At 43.4% G+C, this 18,237-nt stretch overlaps 2 protein-coding genes across 5 annotated transcripts in view; one reads left to right on the plus strand and one right to left on the minus strand.

The window, feature by feature from the left end:
* Positions 1-18,237, minus strand: part of GRB7 (growth factor receptor bound protein 7) — a 99,246-nt gene that overhangs the window by 55,596 nt on the left and 25,413 nt on the right. The window contains exon 1 of one of the 3 annotated variants that reach the window (XM_066586737.1): positions 17,812-18,091. The exons of the other annotated variants lie outside the window; for them this stretch is intronic. The gene's annotated coding sequence lies outside the window, so the exon portion shown is untranslated. Of the gene's footprint in view, positions 1-17,811; positions 18,092-18,237 lie in introns of those variants that run through there. 3 annotated transcript variants of the gene reach the window in all.
* LOC136587914 (E3 ubiquitin-protein ligase TRIM39-like) overlaps positions 17,098-18,237 on the plus strand; it is a 71,916-nt gene continuing 70,776 nt past the window's right edge. Inside the window, exon 1 of one of the 2 annotated variants that reach the window (XM_066586739.1) lies at positions 17,098-17,265. The gene's annotated coding sequence lies outside the window, so the exon portion shown is untranslated. Of the gene's footprint in view, positions 17,266-18,072; positions 18,144-18,237 lie in introns of those variants that run through there. The other variant, XM_066586741.1, reaches the window with a different exon arrangement.

Raw genomic sequence — 18,237 nt, forward strand, 5'->3', positions numbered from 1 at the left:
GAACTGTGTGTCTCTATGGTAACAGACTACAAACACACCCTACTGTAGTCTGATCCTGCAATCACACTATTTATCTCAGTTATTGCTAACCTACCAAATGTGCCACATTAGAGTCATTAGAGACAGTTGTTAAGTTCGAAAGACACGAGTCTATAAATTTCAACCGACTATTCAACAGTGTTGATCCATATTTGCCAATTGCGGTTAGGGGAAAAATTCCCTCCCCACTCCAAATATGGCTACAGCATGAATCCCTGGATCAATGACACAGCTTGTTGACAGTTTCCATGCAATGGGAACTTTTCCCATCTGATGATAAGTAAAGAAATGTCAACATAAGTGAAAACCAAAAAGTTCCTGGATGTAACGAATACGCAGCCAATGTTAATCACAGGTGGTGCTTCGCTTTAAGCATATGTGAAATATTTCATAAGCAATACGATATAAAGAACTACTAGTCTTGGTATGTCTGGGGAGAAGACATCTGCTTTGCAGGAGACAGACGACTTGCTGCCCCATGCCCCCTTTCTCGGGCTATATATTTAGCTGTTGGCATGATTCTGCAACAGCTTTGATTTCACAACATACATTCCAAACGGAGGTAGACGTCCATGTCAGAGTTGGGTTACGGATTGTAACAGAGCCAATTCTAGAGGGCACGTACACTGTTCTTTCCCGTCAATATCCTGCAGGGCCAGCATGAGATCTCCGAGCTGCCGGCTACTGTCCGGCATAAGGCACCAGGAATTATTAATCTGGACAGTATGTGTTGTCCAGTAATGGTGACTAGTGAAGACCTGTAGGTCATAGGCTTTTCCAGGAGACTCGTGTTGCAATGCAGACAGTAAGGAGAGGGGTTAGTCAGTAACTAAGAACTCGAAATTCTATGAGATATTGCAACATGTATTATATAATGTGTAAACAAAGCATATGCGCCCTGTCTGGGCAGCTCCGGTTACACTCATTTATAGCCGTTTTGTTTTTTCTACCACTGCTGAACGACTGCCAACTGAACACTTTAGCAGCAGTTTCCTGGTAACTGAATGCCCTCAAGTTTTTTGGTGGGAAACAAAAAAAAATGAATTCCAACTTTTTTTATTGTGTTCACTGTATGGTATAAATGACATGGTAACTTTTCTGCTGGCCGGTATGATTACAACGGTATCAAAGTTATATACACTGTCCAAAAAAAAAATTAAAAATCGAGCAGCTAGAAGTTGTTTTGCTGCATATGGATATGCAAATGATTAGAGTTGTGGCGTGATTAGATGAACGGTCTTGTCACCTGAGGCCCTAAAAGTGGAAACTGGACTGCTACGGCGTGGAACCGGGTTGATTTCAGCAATTAATCTAGGTTTGGTTTGGGCACGGATGACGGCTGTGTTCATGTCTGGAGACCTTGGGGTGAGCACCTCAACTCTTCCTTTGCTGTGGAGTGGTACACGGCCCCCACTGCTGGTGTGATGGTCTGACGGGCCATTGCACATGACAGTCGGTCACGAGGGACAAACAGCTCAGCGATATGTTCAGGGTATCCTGCAGCCACATGTGTTCCTCTCATGGCGGCTTCCAGGAGGCTTTTTCCAGCAGGATAATACTCAGCCACACACACAAGGGGGTCACAGGAATGTCTCCACAACACTGTCACACTTCCATGGCTGCCCAGTGGCCAGATTTATCGCGAATAGAACATGTATGGGACCATCTGGGATGCCAACTTCAACAGCCTATGAGTTTGTACAATCTAGAAGCTCAGTTACAGCAAATGTAAAGCGACGTGCCACAGGATACCATACAGAACCTGCATGCCTCCATGCCCGCCAGTATCACATCTTGTATCCAAGCTAGAGGCAGCCTAACAGGGTACTAGAGCCTCTATGTCCACACATATCACATCTAGTATCCAAGCTAGATGCGGTACAACATGATACTAGAACCTTCATGCCCGCCCATATCACATCTTGTATCCAAGCTAGAGGTGGTAAAACAGGGTTCTAAAGCCTCCATGTCAGCCCATATCACAACTTCTATCCAAGCTAAAGATGACCCAACAGGGTACTAGAGCGTCCATACCCACCCGTATTACATCTTGTATCCAAGCTAGAGGTGACGCAACAGGATACTAGAGCCTCCATGTCCGCCTGTATCACATCTGGTATCCAAGCTAGAGGTGGCCCAACAGGGTACTAGAAACTCCATGCCTGCCCATATCATGTCTTCTATCCAAGCTAGAGGCGGCCCAACAGGGTACTAGTGACTCCATGGCCTCCTGTATCACATCATGTATCAGGGTACAAGAGCCTCCATGCCCGCCCGTATCACATTTTAAATCCAAGCTAGAGGCGGTACAAAAGGGTACTTGAGCCTCCATGCCTGCCTGTATCACATCTTGTATCCAAGGTAGAGACGGTACAACAGAGTACTAGAGTCTCCATGACTGCCTGCATTACATCTTGCATCCAAGCTACAGGCAGTACAACAGGGTACTAGAGCCTCAATGAAGTTTCATTTCATTCCGACAAGTTCCTGTAGGGGAGGGATTGGTTTTGACAATGAGTGCATTGTCTTTTAGGTTTTTCAACAATAAAGAACACCCGCTCCCCCTTTTTTATGGATCTTGAATATGCAATCCTATCATTGCTCAGAGTATTTTCTCTCTTGTTTAACACTAATGGCCATGGTAGAGCTGGAGGCCACTGTTAGACTTCCGGTTGCCATCAGCTCTTTACAATGGCATTGCGGGGGACCGATGATGTGACAGTGTTTTTCTTCATCTTAGCTACTTACATGCCGCAGTCACCATTGACTGCAACATCTATGCGGTTAAAGGGGGTGTCTGGTAACTGGACAACATTCCCCACATACCACCAACAGTGCTAAAATAAGAAAATCAGCTGTACTTACCCATCCTCTGCCACTTTGAACCAGCGTGGTAGCCCTGCCGTCCTCCTAAGGTTTGTTGAAGATGATGTCACCACATATCACGTGAGTGCTGCAGCTAATCAGAGGCTGTAGCATCACCGTTCCAAACTCCTGGCATCATGGTGCCTAGAATGTGAGCTCTGATGCCAGGAGAATGGGCGCTGACGCTGCAGCCTCTCATTGGCTGCATCTGTCATATGTTATCCAGTGACATAATCTCTTTAATGGCTGGAATGGTAGATTTCTCCAGTCCTGGATCTTGCAGTGGCACCCTGGATGTCAGGTTTCTACTACAGAACTGCATGCATTTTATCTCCAATGTGGTTTTTTAACACAACCAAACCTCCCTGTGTGAATGTGCCCTTATTGGCTTAGGAACCTAAAGAAACCCTATGAGGGAAATTTTATTAAGACCCATATTTCAAATGCCAGTCTTTATACAATTTCCAGCAGTGCATGATGTGCCTAATGTATGAAGAAGTGCACGCCTCTTCATTTATTAGGCATCTCTCGGCACCTCCATACACCTACACAGAAATGTACGCCAGGTCTGAACTGGTCTTCATTTCTCGTATAATTTACGCCAATTTCTGACGTAACGTATACATAAATGTGTCAGTCCAAGACACCCACGCCCCTTCCAGACAAGCCACGTTCCTTTTAGGGAAAATGGTGTGGAGGGGCAAAAGTTGCAAAATTTGAGTACAAACAAACTTTTCTCAAACTTTTGTGACTTTAAATTGGAAACTGGTGCAAAAGACTTTTTTAAATTCCCCCTGGGTGTCACGGGAGAAGGTTACAAATGAGACATCTCACAAGTCCTTGTACCTATATACAAGATCTATAGAGTACATGGATTATATATTAGCAGTGCTGAAGGTACATTACTGCTGCAGGCTAGTAGCTGACAAGGTTACACAAACCATTTAAAGTGGTTGTTATCAGGCTGGCAGGACTTTCTCTATAAACAGCTGTGCTTCTATGTTATAAATCCCATCCTAGCACCCAAGAAAACAACATACTCAGCATACACGTGGCCAGAGAAAACACAGAGTGTCGTCACAGCTAGTAAGAACATGGCGATCACAAATGTGTAGGTTCAACCCTGAACCCAATTTTACAGCATGAATCTGGAGTTCCTTTGTAAATGCATTGCATTACCTATCTTTTACTGAACAGCCTAGATAATATAATCTAGCCATGCATTAACAATTCTGCAGGTCGGAGCTGAAATCTCCCAGCATACCTATTTGGATCAATGTGTGCACAGAGTTAGCTCTGGTGATTTGTATTCTGGGAAGAGTCCTCTTTAGGTGTAACTCAAAACTCTCCAAAGTCTGAAAGTAGCCAACATGCACAAAGCTAATGATATACTGTATCTTCAATATAGTTAGGAACTATATACAGTATCACCAGCTATGGGGGTGATGACTAATTCAAGTTGGGGGTGGCAGGAGGTGCACTTTAGTTAATGATCCTGTACCAAAGGTATGCACCCTGTCTATTCCCAGATTTGGTCAAATGTCAAAAAAGTAAAAAAAATGTCTAGTCCTTCTGATACATTTGTCAAGCCCCCTCAGGTAGAGGGGGCTTGGACACATGTAGTATCCCAAGGACACATGTAGTGGTAAACAGTATCAGTCTTTACTTGGCAGCATAACTTGCAACACAACCAGGCGTTACAGGATCATGTACAGTTCTTCACAGCAGGCCCGAAGTGGCTCGGAGGTCAATCCAGTTACCTGGCAATGAACATGCACTCAAAGTCTCTGAATAAGGCGCTCCACCTCAGCAACATGGCCAGGTCACTACCGAGAGTCTTTCGGCTCCCATGGTCAGAAAGCTCCAGGCCTTCGCCACAGCTTCCGCACAGCTGCCATATCCAACTTTTCTCCCGCAAACGTTTGACCTCCGCTGCCTTACACCATTCAGCAGCATTCCCCACAAGCATGCACACATGTTGAACCCTGAGCTTCTCTGCAGGGCAAGTTATCCACTCTCATTGGCTCACCAAACACTCATGTCACTGCCCAGCTAGTCCAACCGCCAATGACCACTAGGTTGGGACCATACATGCAATAGCCAAGGAGTTGCGAAAGGTCATGTAACATAAAACAATTTAAGCAGTAGCACACCAAACAGTAACCGCAACCACTCCTACCCAGCAGCAGAAATAAGAAATAACACAGGGGTCAAAATGACTCCAGCTATAATTTAAGTAGTAGGTTGACACCAGTAATTCTAGTGTGAACGAAGATTGTAAGATGTTGAAAAGACATGTGAAGGAATTAAAGGGCCACGCCAATGTTTCTTTTTAATTAATTTTTTATGTAGCTAGCTCTTCACTATATATAAGTGAGCTAGTATTACCTTAGTTATCTCTGTCTGAAAGTCCTGACCTCATTCTCCTCAGATGGTCATGTGACCTCAGTTTTGAGCAGCTCATATGTTCTTTTGGTTATGATGCCTGAAACTAATCAGTTTCTCTGTGTGTCTGATCCTGTCATAGTTATTGATGATTATCACACAGCTCTTGTCACACAGATATAATAGAGGAGATCACAGCTCATTCTCCTGCCTGTGTACTTATGATCTGTAGCTTATTTAGGTGAATCTAGAAGGTAATATAATTGATTAAACTGTCCCACCAGCAGGCAAAAATGGTATAGCCTCAGCTAATGCTGTGCTGGTGTATCATGAAATTGATGTGAAACTGAAAGTAAAAAATCTCATTCTCAAAATGACTAATAAGCATCACACAGGGGGCTGCACTGCATGGAAGTGGCTAGAATACACAGAGAAGGCCTCCAGAGTGTGATAGGAAATCAAGTGAGGAGACAAGAATGGAAAAATGTGTTTTCATTGAAGTGGCCCTTTAAAAAAAAGTCCAGAAGATTTGGGCAGTCATCCAACACACCAATAAAATTAAAGCAACCGGCCAATTTTGGGATAAAACTCTGTCCCAGGACTGGAGGGGTTATATTACATGCAGTTGCTCTCTTGTGCCGCCCTTCCAAACCGCCAGTTCCAGACCCAATTTACGGCCATCCAGGATGGCTGCAGCAATTTTTTAACCACCTAATGCACAATGTGTACTACCCTGATTGGCCAGTGCTGACCCCATGAGCAACTATGGCCAATCAGAGAGCAGGTACAGTGCATTGGTAGTCTAACCCTAGCAATGCACTATGGAGTATTAGGTACTCTGAAGATTGTGCTGGCCTTCTTAAAAAGCTGAAAACAGGACCTGGAACTGTTAGGAATGGCAGAGAAGAAAAACTAAAGGTAATACACATCTCTTGTCCTCCGATCAGGGGACAGAAATTTGTCCCGATACCAGAGGGTCATTTTAATCACTTCTTGGAAACAATTAACTGGGCTGAACAACAATACTAATCTCTCCAATTTACCCACATGGAACGTCACTATGTTTTATGTCTAAAGAGTTGAAATGCTCAATACGTGCGGCAACATAGTGGACTTCTCTAATCTCTTGTAGCCAACTTTTTGAAACCCTGACTACCAGAAATATTCAATGTCATACCATCTCCATATATTAACTAATAGAGGACTCATGTTGAACTAGAGTTCATAATCCCTTCCCACGCTGTAGTTCCCCATACCCCTTCTCTTTTCTTTAGCTCATGTTATGTCTCTACTTGCCATATACCGGAATGGATTAAAATATATGAAACTGTCATTATCTTGTATCTGATACAAAACGTAAAAATAAAAATGTGTAAGCTATGCTATTGATGTCTATGCTGTTAGCTTACATTTGTGGAACATGTTGCTCTCCTACAGATTTAACTTGATCCTATAATGCTCCAGGACAATAGAGCATTCAACATAAACCTTCACTAAATGTCATGTTCACCATAAGGATTTCTTAGTTAGGGTAGGTCTTGAGAATTGCAGAAGATTGTTGACTTAGGTAATAAGAAGTTGTCTTCTGATGTATTCATCAAATGTCAAGTTCACACGACGCTGAGTGATTCTATTTGACCCGAAGAAGATCTTCCTTATATTCTCAGAAAAGAGTTTAAGTTACAAGTATGAGAAGACTGATTTATAGAATGTGTAATGATACCAATGACCTGACAGGGGAATTAGGTGACTTCTATCACTGCCTTCTTGGAAACCAGTTTTGCTAAACATCTTCCTGTTACTTTTTTTGCAGGCAAATCAATCATCATTCTAAGGGTGCCTTGACACAGGCCGTATAGGCTACGGAATTTCTGCTGCTGAGTTTGCTGCAAAAAAACTGCAGCATTTACAGTACAAGCTAGGCGGATGACATTATAAAAATCGGGTCCACATGGAGTGGAAAAATTCTGCGTGGAATCCGTAGCGCATTCTCAGGGGATTCGAACTATGCAGTTTATCAATTTACGCTGCCGATTTTCACAGCAGACTTCAACCTTTATAATCCAAAATTGAGACGTGCAGCAAATCCACAACATTTAGGTGCACATTTGGCTATTGCATATTAGCTGTGTATTTGCTGACGATTTTCCTCTGCGGAAAGCCCACAATGAATATGGCCTGTGTGAAGGCACCCTTAGGAGTTCAAGGATTTTACATTGATGGCTTATCGGTGGATCAGCGGAGAGCCAGGGTTGTTGGAGCACCATGGTCCCTTCACTGCAGCACTTGACACAGCACTTGACACAGCCATGTGCTTGCATGTGCGACTATATCTGGTTCTGCAGTTCAGTCCTTTCAAAGGATTAGCTGCAGTTCTAGGTATAGTGGCATGGATATATGTGTTGCTCTGATGCCACTGCACTGGTGGTGTAGCAGACACCCAACTCTGTTGTTGTGTCCTGCTTGCTGACAAATGCCTTGGGGAAGAGATGACTCCTATGAATTTATGAAGCTTTAAAAGATATATATATATTTTTTTTTTTACCGAAAATGGGGAAAAAGGCATGGAGTAAGCCTAGAGAGTGGAAGATGTCCATTTGTGGGACTCCACAAGGCAGGTAGAGATTAAGAGATGGAGCAGTAAAAAGTAGAAAATTTTACTTAGCAGCTGAACCAACAGTACAGTCTCTTTAATTTAGCACACAGTTTCAGAATGTTGCAATACAGTTTCAATACTTGGCAATGTTGACTCTAGAACTTGGTAACACTTGTCCCAGCTTGTCAGCCCTCATGGGATCAAGTTATATTCTCTTTAAATATTCAGCAGGCCTGGCATGGCGGAGTGGACACACTCAACAGTTCACAATGGTATGCGCCCACAGTCTCTATGGCAGACTTTCTCTGTCTGAGCAATACAGCAGGTCTTGGAGCTCCTTGAGCTCGATGGTCCAGAGAGTTGGGGGCTCTCAGCTCCGTCCAGAAGGCTCTCTTGCATCCAACCTTTTCTCAGCAGGCCCCAGGCCTTCTCTTGCAATTCTCGACTCAGGCAGCACCCAACTTTGCACAGACCTCTAATAATTGCTTGCTTTCCACCACAACACTGTCATTTATACCAATCACTAGCACCACTCTGCGGGGTGAGACGTGCCCTACCATTTGTCCAACAGATGCACACAACCCTCACCTGCACGGTTATGTAGACCTCTAAAATGCCCCTGAAATTAAGACCAGTTATACAATATCTTTGAGGGTGTCTACACAGAACACCTTAGCAGTTCTGCAACAATCATCAGCAGTTATAGCATTTACCCGACTACACAAAGTAAACTTTTCCATCTCTTACACATTTCTTTTTATACCCCATCAATTTAGGGGGAAGGGACTTGTTATTTGTATAGCGCCAATTTATTAAGCTGGGTACTCATTTTACCAACCTCGGAAGGATGGAAGACTGAATCAACTTTGATACGGCTACCTGAACCACACGGGGATTGAACCTGCAACCTTTAGGTCGTGAGCTTAGGACTGCCTTAACACTCTGCACCACACACGTCCCCTAATTTATGATACATAACCACCTTATATGCGCAACTATAAACACATTTCCATAATAGGAGCACAGTAACCAATGTATATCCGTGCTTTTATCACCAGCCCATTCTACAATTCCCTCCATTGTTAGCTTCCCTTAATATATAACTACTGTATGCTCCGGGTTCAATGCCATAGAGATATTGGCAGACAAAGCAGAGATTGTTCCAGCTATTTTTGGGAGCACAATAAAGAGAATGTGTGCTTAGACTGGAGCAGAAACAATGAGAAGTCCAAGAAAACATAACATGGAGGTGATAGATGCATTTGTATGCCTAACATTACATCAGCCCACGGCTGACTCCGAGGCCGTTGTGTACCCCACTCTGTGCTTGACAAGCATAAATCATGTTTACTCAGATACCCTTGCACTTTTCAGGCCCAGTGGGCCATGACATTTGCCCAAGTTTGCATGGTGTTGATGGTAGACTCAGACCAGCCACCTAGATGCATGTGGCAATTATTTTCGAGAGCCCTATTACCAGTGGTATGTCGCCAATGGCGGTAGACCACGTGGCTGCTAAAAGGCCTGTGGGGTATGGGAGCGTGGGGCCAAATAACTGTGCCCCCAACCCACTGCTGACTCACTAAGCTCCACAGCAGAATATTTTCTAACTCAGAACTTTGCATGGTTTCAGTTAGCGTAAAGTGCTGACAGCAGGATACAGGGGAAGAGTTGTCTCTGCACTGCACAGAGCTGCACTGCCAGGCAGAACAGAGTTAAAAAGAGTCGCATTGCTTGCTGGACTTTCTGAGAAAGTTGGACACACAGCAGGCTATAACCTTTCGGACAACATAGGAGGCACTATAATTTTAAGGACCATATCAAGGGTATTATTACTACATTGCACCAGAGATGGTGCAGCAGCAAAATGGGGAGTCTGTGCGGACGTAAGGCATGGCTTAAAGAAGTTGTCATGGCGGTCTGCTCCCAGATAGAGAAGAAAAATGAAAACGGACGACCTCAATCAGAGGATATCACCTGTGATCACTGGAGCGAACCGCACTGCAATTACTATCACTATGCAGAGCACCAGTTATCTGACTATCAGATGGTGGCTGCATTATTTAGAGGTATACTAGAGCTGATATGCTGTATCTAAACCCACTATGTTATAGATATACAATATGCTGTTTTCAATATATTTTTTTGGGGTGGGTGGCACAATTCGGAGTTTCGCTATATGAGTTACTGTATATGTACTGTATGCCCCTGCCTACTGCCACCCAAACAGTCTTCAGTTACAATAGCCTTTAAATTCATGAATCTTTCAAGCATGAAGAGGCCATTGTTTTATGCAGCCGATAAGATTCTTACATCATGTCTAGGATTTTGATTAGCATAAAACGTCCGTTGTAACACCCAGAGCCAATGATTAGCTTTTTATGCAATCGTTTCAATACACCTACAACGTATGAGTTAATCATTAGAGGATACATCAGGTCGTTGTGGAACTACACGTAGTAGAATGCCTTGCCAAGTAAAGGTAATGTAAGCGTAGATCAACAGGCAGATGTGCAACCATTGTGGAGCTATGAGTTTCTGGAAGTCTCACCTGCCACAATCATTAGAACAGGCTGCACCACACCTCAATGTGACCAGGACACTAAGTATGTCCACTTATAAGGTAAGCACTGTGGACTTTCCACTGTGGAATTGGCTGCGGAAAATCCATGGTGTTTCACAAAATGTCCTTAGGCCGGATATACATTGATCAAATCTGGCGATTTCGGCTGGACTAGTCATCTAATGTGTATGGGGACCTCTTGACTATCCACTGACGGCTAATGTCAAGAAAGATTAGGATTATGTAGTTGGATTTCAAGTGCCACATCCTTTTGTTCTTGAGGAGATAAACCGCCAGAGGAGTGTAGCAGTGGGTTTTCTCCCTCACTACATTAAGAACAAAAGCCTTCTGTCCTTTGACTACTGTTTAAAGCCGACCTGAGTGTTCAGCAACCTTTCTAAAATATAACAGGTTCTGCTTAACCATCATTTGCTTCTGTTTGCACCCTGTTTGATATTTTTAAGTTCTGATTTGCAGGTGGTCCCCCATTTTTTTGCTGCCTTGCTTGCTTGCAATCCATTTTCAGGCAGGGGGCATGCTACTAGCCTAGCATTCTGCCAGTAGTTCACTGTCCTGTGCTTCCTTTCCCTCACTTCCCATGCTGCAGTATCTGAATGCTTGCCCCTTTGCTTTCCCAGAATGATTGTAGGAGCTAAGCATTTAGAGACATTGTGGCCAAACGGTTAGTATATCTAAAGTAATGTGCACATACAGTAGCACACACACACTATATTTAACAGCAGGAGAGGCAGACATTATGGAGATTGCAGGCACAGTGGCTGAAGATTTGTCATCCTGTGGGTGCAGGGAGCAGCCCCTCCCCAACAGCTAAGAAAATGTCCCAGTAAATACAGAAGCTCAATACCTAACAACAGGCAGTGGATTGCAGACTGCCTGGAAGGGAGACCTCTAGTGGTGACCATTCAAACGTGATTAACAGTGGTAAAATAACAAAATTTTTAATAAAGTATTTCACAGGATTGATGAGACACACACAGGCTATCACATGAGCATAAGTTGTCTGAAACGTTAGTGCCCCTTTAAGTAAAATAGTTATACTACCTTTTTGCAAAACTCTTTTTCTGTACTGGGCAAAGTGTGGTGACTGGGCAAAGTGTGGGGCCCTTCTAATTCTCATTACACCCCTATAACTAGTCTTAGGACATTTCCCAGTCAAAGGCCAGTAGTTAGCAAATATGTCCAGCTACCAAAAACTGTAGTTCTCACCATTATCATTCAACCTGTGAAGCTAAAATGTTACACTAAGGCTGCATGTCTACAGGCGAGGATATCGCCGGCGGATCACACTGTGTGAAGCTTTCCATAGCGCTGCATCCACGAGCGGAGAATCATTGCAATTCTCTGATTGCGGGATCTAAATCGTAATTTGGCGCGATTCTCCACGGTGAGCCTATATATTACATAGGCTCACCGCTAAGAAATGTCAGCGCTGCCCCCTCATCCCCCGCGACGGAATATCGCTGGCGATATTCCGTCATGGCCGTGGACAGGGGGCCTAAACCAGTCTTGCATTTGCTATGAGTATCTTGTGGATAATCATCTATTAGTGTGGCATGTTCTGCCATCATAGATCATTAGTTAAGGCACTCTGTGGTCATACAGCTATAAGATGTTCCATTAATCAGTGCTGCTGATTAATCAGGATAGGTCATCAATAGTAGATTGGCAGGGTTTTGTTACCACAGACCCCAGCCATTTAGCTGTGCTCTGAGCGGATTTCAGCAGGAAGCAGACAGCACTGTTCTCACTGCAGTGGCCTGGCTTGGTATTGCAGGTCAAGATCCCATTGAAATGAATAGGAACTTTAATACATAGTGTAATATCAAGCTTGACTGCAATGAGAAAAAAACTATTTGCTTCCTACAAGAATAAGCTCAGTTCATTGGCCCAGAAAACAGCTGATCGGTGGGAGTCCTGGGGGGACAGACTCACACGATCTACTATTGATGAGCTAGCCTGAGGAGAGGCCATCAATAGTTTACAACTGGACAACCTCCTTAATTATAAGTCAGATTTACTATGTATATATTAAGTATTTATGTCTATAATAGCATTTTTCCTCTCTGTTATATACCGGGATGTGACACATATGGTTTCATTAATTAAGCAGCCGCTGATTGTAGGCTTTTTTTCTATTTATGGCAGGTAAGTATTACATGTGTCATGCCATGAGTAACAACCCTTGCGGTATTAAACAAGTAGGTAAGCAGGATGTCCTGTTTTTACAGTTTTTTTTAATATTGTGTAATAAAGCTTTGGTTTTATATTTTCCAGCTGATTTGAATACTGGACTTTTCTACATTGAATTCAGCTTCTTATACCTTTGCATTGTGCCTCTGTAATTCCTCCTAGAAGTATATAAAGTGATAGCTGGGTGTTACCAATTAAGGGTGTATCCCTGCACAATCGGTCACGGCTCACCCACCATAAAGGAGGATTGGGACTGGAGTGACATCACAGTGTCAGCCCCAACTGACATGAACCTTGGGCTGGTATATGCTCACTGTCATTTTGGTGTTGGATGCTGAGGGAGACACTTCCCTACTGCTGTATGGACTGATTGGCTGGCTGCGAAGTGGGCATCCCAGCCAGCCAATCATCATAGTTTGTATACATTTATTCCCGGCTCCTCCTCTTAGAGGACACCAGTTATACTTTTTCTTTGAATGTGTGTTTGGTCATGTTGACGAATCCTGGTCCTAACCTGTATCTCAGTTAAGATAAGTCTGTTAGTGATTTATTGATTAATCCAGGGTGTTTGAACATCTTACTTCCTGTACTCTTATGGTTTTTTTATACATTCAGTGTTATCTAACCTTTGTCACTATTCCCTGCTACCATCTAGGAAAAGTCAGGGTTGTCCTAAGATTCTGATGTGGGGTTGCCCTTATCAGGGTGCCTGCTCTGCTGATAGGTAGGTCTTCTGTTATCTTAGTTCTGTTAGTTTCCCCATCTTACCCGTGTTGGGTTTCCGTTATACATTTTTGTATTATTGACGTCGATACTGTTTGCGTATGTATTCATAGTGTTAGGACACAACCAATATGTTTGGTTTGGACGCAACACTAACACTACCCAATCAGGATGAGACTGTGTAGGGATACACCCCTTTGACAAGGGCAATGGTAACCCAAGTTCTCAATTTTATTTATTTCCAGGAGGAATAACAAAGGATCGATACTCCAGAATTGTTATATCATGGAAAATACAAGTATTTACTAAATTTACAGGTCAGGAGAGGTGACAAGTCTTCTGGAACAACTGGTTTCAATAAGACTGAACTATCCTGAATGATCTAATGAATCATGCCCTGCTTACTAACGTATACAATCATTTGTGTATAAACCAAAACCAGTTCTACAGTTACAGTAGGTCATCAATATATGACTGTGACGCAGCAAACATACATTGTGTGTTTACCGTCATACAGTATGTAAAACGACAAATGCCTACAAGTCTACATATATGCAGGTACCTAACTTAAGATTATAAACTTGCAGGAATTGGTTTTTGTATTTTTCCAATTTTAGAGAAGGAGCAGCATTCTGATAATTTAGCTATTTGCTAGTAAAGAAAGTTAATGTGAGATCCATCTGTAGACTTGGTGAACCAAGGTTGGCTTTATAGAAAATGGATAAGTAATAGTCAACATAGAGATAAAATGGGGTTGGCTTAGTTATTGAAATAAGCCAGTCAGCCAACCCCCTGTGATGACATTGCCGACAATGAAAGTTTTATACCATGTGATGGTGATGGAACTGGGATGGAATTGATGGTGTAGGACAGTTCTTGACCTGTACAATATTGCTACTCTACATTCAACCGTGCCAACATAACAAAAAGAGAAATATTTCCCCTTTCTCTTCTACAGGGATCCAGTGATGTACTCCCACCATGGTCCCAGCGTTTGTTGTTCCCGATATTGTCATTGGAAGCTACCTAACCACTGCAGCCAAATAGAAGCTGCGGCATCACCACTAGAGATGAGCGAGCATACTCGCTAAGGACAATTACTCAAGCAAGCATTGTCCTTAGCGAATACTTGCCCGCTCGGAAGAAAAGATTCGGGTGCCGGCAGGGGGCAGGGAACGGCGGGGGAGAGAAAGGGGGAATGGAGGGGAGATCTCTCTCTCCCCCCTGCTCACTCCCGCAACTCACCCGCGCCGGCACCCGAATCTTTTCTTCCGAGCGGGCAGGTACTCGCTAAGTACAATACTCGCTCGAGTAATTGTCCTTAGCGAGTATGCTCACTCATCTCTAATCACCACCCGTTCTCCTAGCATCAGCACTCACATCCTGGGCGCCATGATGCCAGGAGTTCAGAACTGTGACGCCACAGCCTCTGATTGGCTGCAACAGTTAGGTGACTTTGATGACATACTCAGTAACAGCAAACACCAGGACTACAAGTGGGGCTACAGTGCTGGATCGTGGTGGTGGAGTAGAAGTAAGTAATTTTCTTTTTGTTATTTTAACATAGTTGTAGCTGTAGTGTCAATGTTGGCCAGTAACTGGACAACTCCTTCAAGGCAACTATATCTCTCTGGATACCCCCTTTGATAAAATAATAGTCATAAATCACCTAAATAATACCACCATATACTGCCCTCATGACACTGCCGACATTCACCACACAATGCTGCCACTTAATACCCAAGTAAAACTACATTTCAGTGGCCAAACAATTGTGGCATACAATATCCTAATAATTTTCCATTAGTGCCTGTACCTTCCCACTCCCCATTTGTATCTTCTAAGGCATCTTATCCAGTCAACCAGTGCCCTGCTCAGTACTGATGAGGGGCAAAGACCACTAAATAGTCTGCCTACAGATGGATCACCCTCCCTTTTGGAGTCTCTGGTTTGCCTAACATGACCTTATTTACATACTTCTTTCCCATGGAGCATTGCCTAGAAAAATAAGTTTTCATACACTTACTGGGTCTCTTCAATGAGAAACAGTACCGCACCCTGAAAACAGATTTAAAGGACAATAACAGAAATCCTAACATACCAGTTGATGTCTAATTAAAATCTGAGATATCACATGTACCAAACAGAGCATGTAATAATAATATAAACATATCCAAGAAAGGTTGTGTTTACTATATAAGCAGTACCCGGCCACGCCAACAGTGGTGGTGCCAACAGTAATTACACCCTTTTGTCTGACCATTTATATTGAGCATATAACCACGCCAGAGCTATTTTATCACATGGGTAGGTCCATTGCAAAATATGTCATGAGTGGTCCTCTGACCCAGAAGCAAAATAAGTTGTAGCAGGCAAAGTTACACCCAACAAAATTTTCTCATTGCCTTCTTACTCAAACAATCCCTTAAGAGTATGAGCTAGCCAAAGATACCCTAAGAGTGCCTTGGCTCCAAATGGCATATAGTATCTGCCATAGATGCTGCCACCATATAAACCAAAGATGTCTCTAGGATGTAAATCTTAGATACCTTCATACATCTAGTGCCTCAGCCTCAATTGCTTACCAAAATGTGTGCCACAGAGAGGTCCCCCAGAGTGCCAAAGATGTCTTCCAGAACCCAGTCTGTGCTTTCCTGCTCCTCTAGCCTGGGCTTCTTCACTGGGCACATCATGTGTGACATTAACATGTAAAGCACTGCAAGGGACCTGGTACAGTAGCACTACTTAAAGCGACCTTCTGGTCATAGTTAAAGACACAACATGCTACTTTGATTGGTGAGCACTGCTCACATGAGAAGCACTGACTAATCCGGGAAATGTGTAGTCGTGCCTTAGACTCCTGATGGATAGTATATCGATATACAGGATCGGATTTAGGTGGTGGCGACTTCTCAATTGCCCAATATCCAATATAGCCCCAAAGAAAAGCCCCCACCCCCCACCCAAATCAACCTGAATTTACAATTAAACCCTTTACTACCTCATACCACCAGAAAATATAAAATTAATTTCTCAACCCTAGACCACCAAGGAATTACCAATTGATCTTTTCACTACACCAAACCACCGGGGAATATAAAATGAATCCCTCAGCCTTAGACTACCAGAGAATTTCTAGCTAGCCCTTTCACTCCCCCAGACCACCAGGGAATATAAAATGAATCCCTCAACCCTAGAGCACCAAGGAATTTACAACTGACCTTCACTACACCAGACCACCAGGAAATATAAAATGAATCCCTTCCATTTAGACCATGAAGAAAATTCCAATTAACCCTTCCATTACATCAGCCCACCAGGAACTTATGAGGAAATAATTTATCTAAAAATTGGCAAGTTAAGAGGCTTACTAAATGTTTCTCTTGGCCCTATTTTCTATAAAACTGTCCCTGCCGCAATGAGATCCGATTATTCTTACATAGATCACTTTAGGAGTATGTATCATAAGTAACAACTTACAAAGTGGGAACCACGTGAACGTATTCACCAATTACTATGCATGGCTGCTGAGTCCCATGTAAACAGCTCACTAACTGTATAAGATTGCTTCTCTCCAAGCAACGTCAAGTATGTGAAGTCTGTTCTTGGAAGGTACATTAAAGGCCGTATATGTTGTACGTGTTCCAAAAGTTTTTTGCTAAGTGCCAGCATATTCCACAATGTATGAGGGCTCTATGGCTGACACGGTAATTAAGTCTGGGACATAACAGGATCAGCCTTTATCTGCAGCTGAAAGCAACGGCTGCTGCTGTAAAAGACTGCAAGGAAGGGAACGTAGCAGGAAGGCAGGCGGAATTAACCTCCGGAGATTAGAAGAATCACAGCAAAGAGGCAAAGTAAGAAGTCACCTGGGAGTAAAACGGTAACATACAATACCCCCTGAGACTAGATAAAAGGTGCCAGCAGGACCACTACGGTACCCCCCGCCAGCACCTATACTATATAATCTAACATACCTATTAACTGTATCATCCCCTATACACTTGCCCCTATAGAATACACCGTCCTTTACGTATATGGCAGCTAAGACGTACTCCAGCACCATTATCCCATACGCTCTACTGTGTATCACCGCTTGTGACGTGTAAGGTCTATATATACATCCGGCTGTTAACTCCTACCTGTCTATACTCTACTTGTTGTCTATGTTCCTACTACATTCGTATCAAAGCCGTACGCCATAAACTAGTCTTGACTTAAAACCGCAGTTGCAAAAAAAAAAGGCTACTAGGACTTGTAGTTCCCCGTCAACTAGATAGATATAAATGAATGCATAGAACTCTGTATATATATCTACCGGAGCCTTTATACATCCACTCAACACAGTCACACATGTAAGCATACAAGTCACATATGGCGACCCTATCGGAAGGGTCTTCTAGCATAATGATAAGTGACGATGTCCTACCTGTACCAATGACCAGTACAGAGATCCAGGGGGGCACGGCGGAGGGGGGGCTCTTCACCGAGCAAGAGAACTGGCAATTCCTGTTTATCCTCCTCTCTTTATCTACCTGTCTTGATTTACATGGGCACTCCTCTCAGGTGACATCACCTGGAAACACTTTTCCCGCCCTCTTGAAATATGAATCAGAGGCATCTTATTAAGTCGCCTTTTCGTAAGCTGCAGGGCTGTCAGCGTAGATAGGAGCTGTGCCGCCCGGCGTCTGGGCACGCACATGTTGCTGTGTACTTAAATGCTATCTTTTCTGCTGTCTGCGCAGTCATCACGTGCGGCACGTAAGTGCGAGTATTAGGGAGGTAGATGTCCCGTGTGTACATACTGTGCATTCCCTGCTTAGCAGCTTGTGAACTCTTGGAGCGGCTCCAATGC

Source organism: Eleutherodactylus coqui, chromosome 13 (assembly GCF_035609145.1).
Source record: "Eleutherodactylus coqui strain aEleCoq1 chromosome 13, aEleCoq1.hap1, whole genome shotgun sequence".
NCBI classification, from domain to species: Eukaryota; Metazoa; Chordata; class Amphibia; order Anura; family Eleutherodactylidae; genus Eleutherodactylus; species Eleutherodactylus coqui.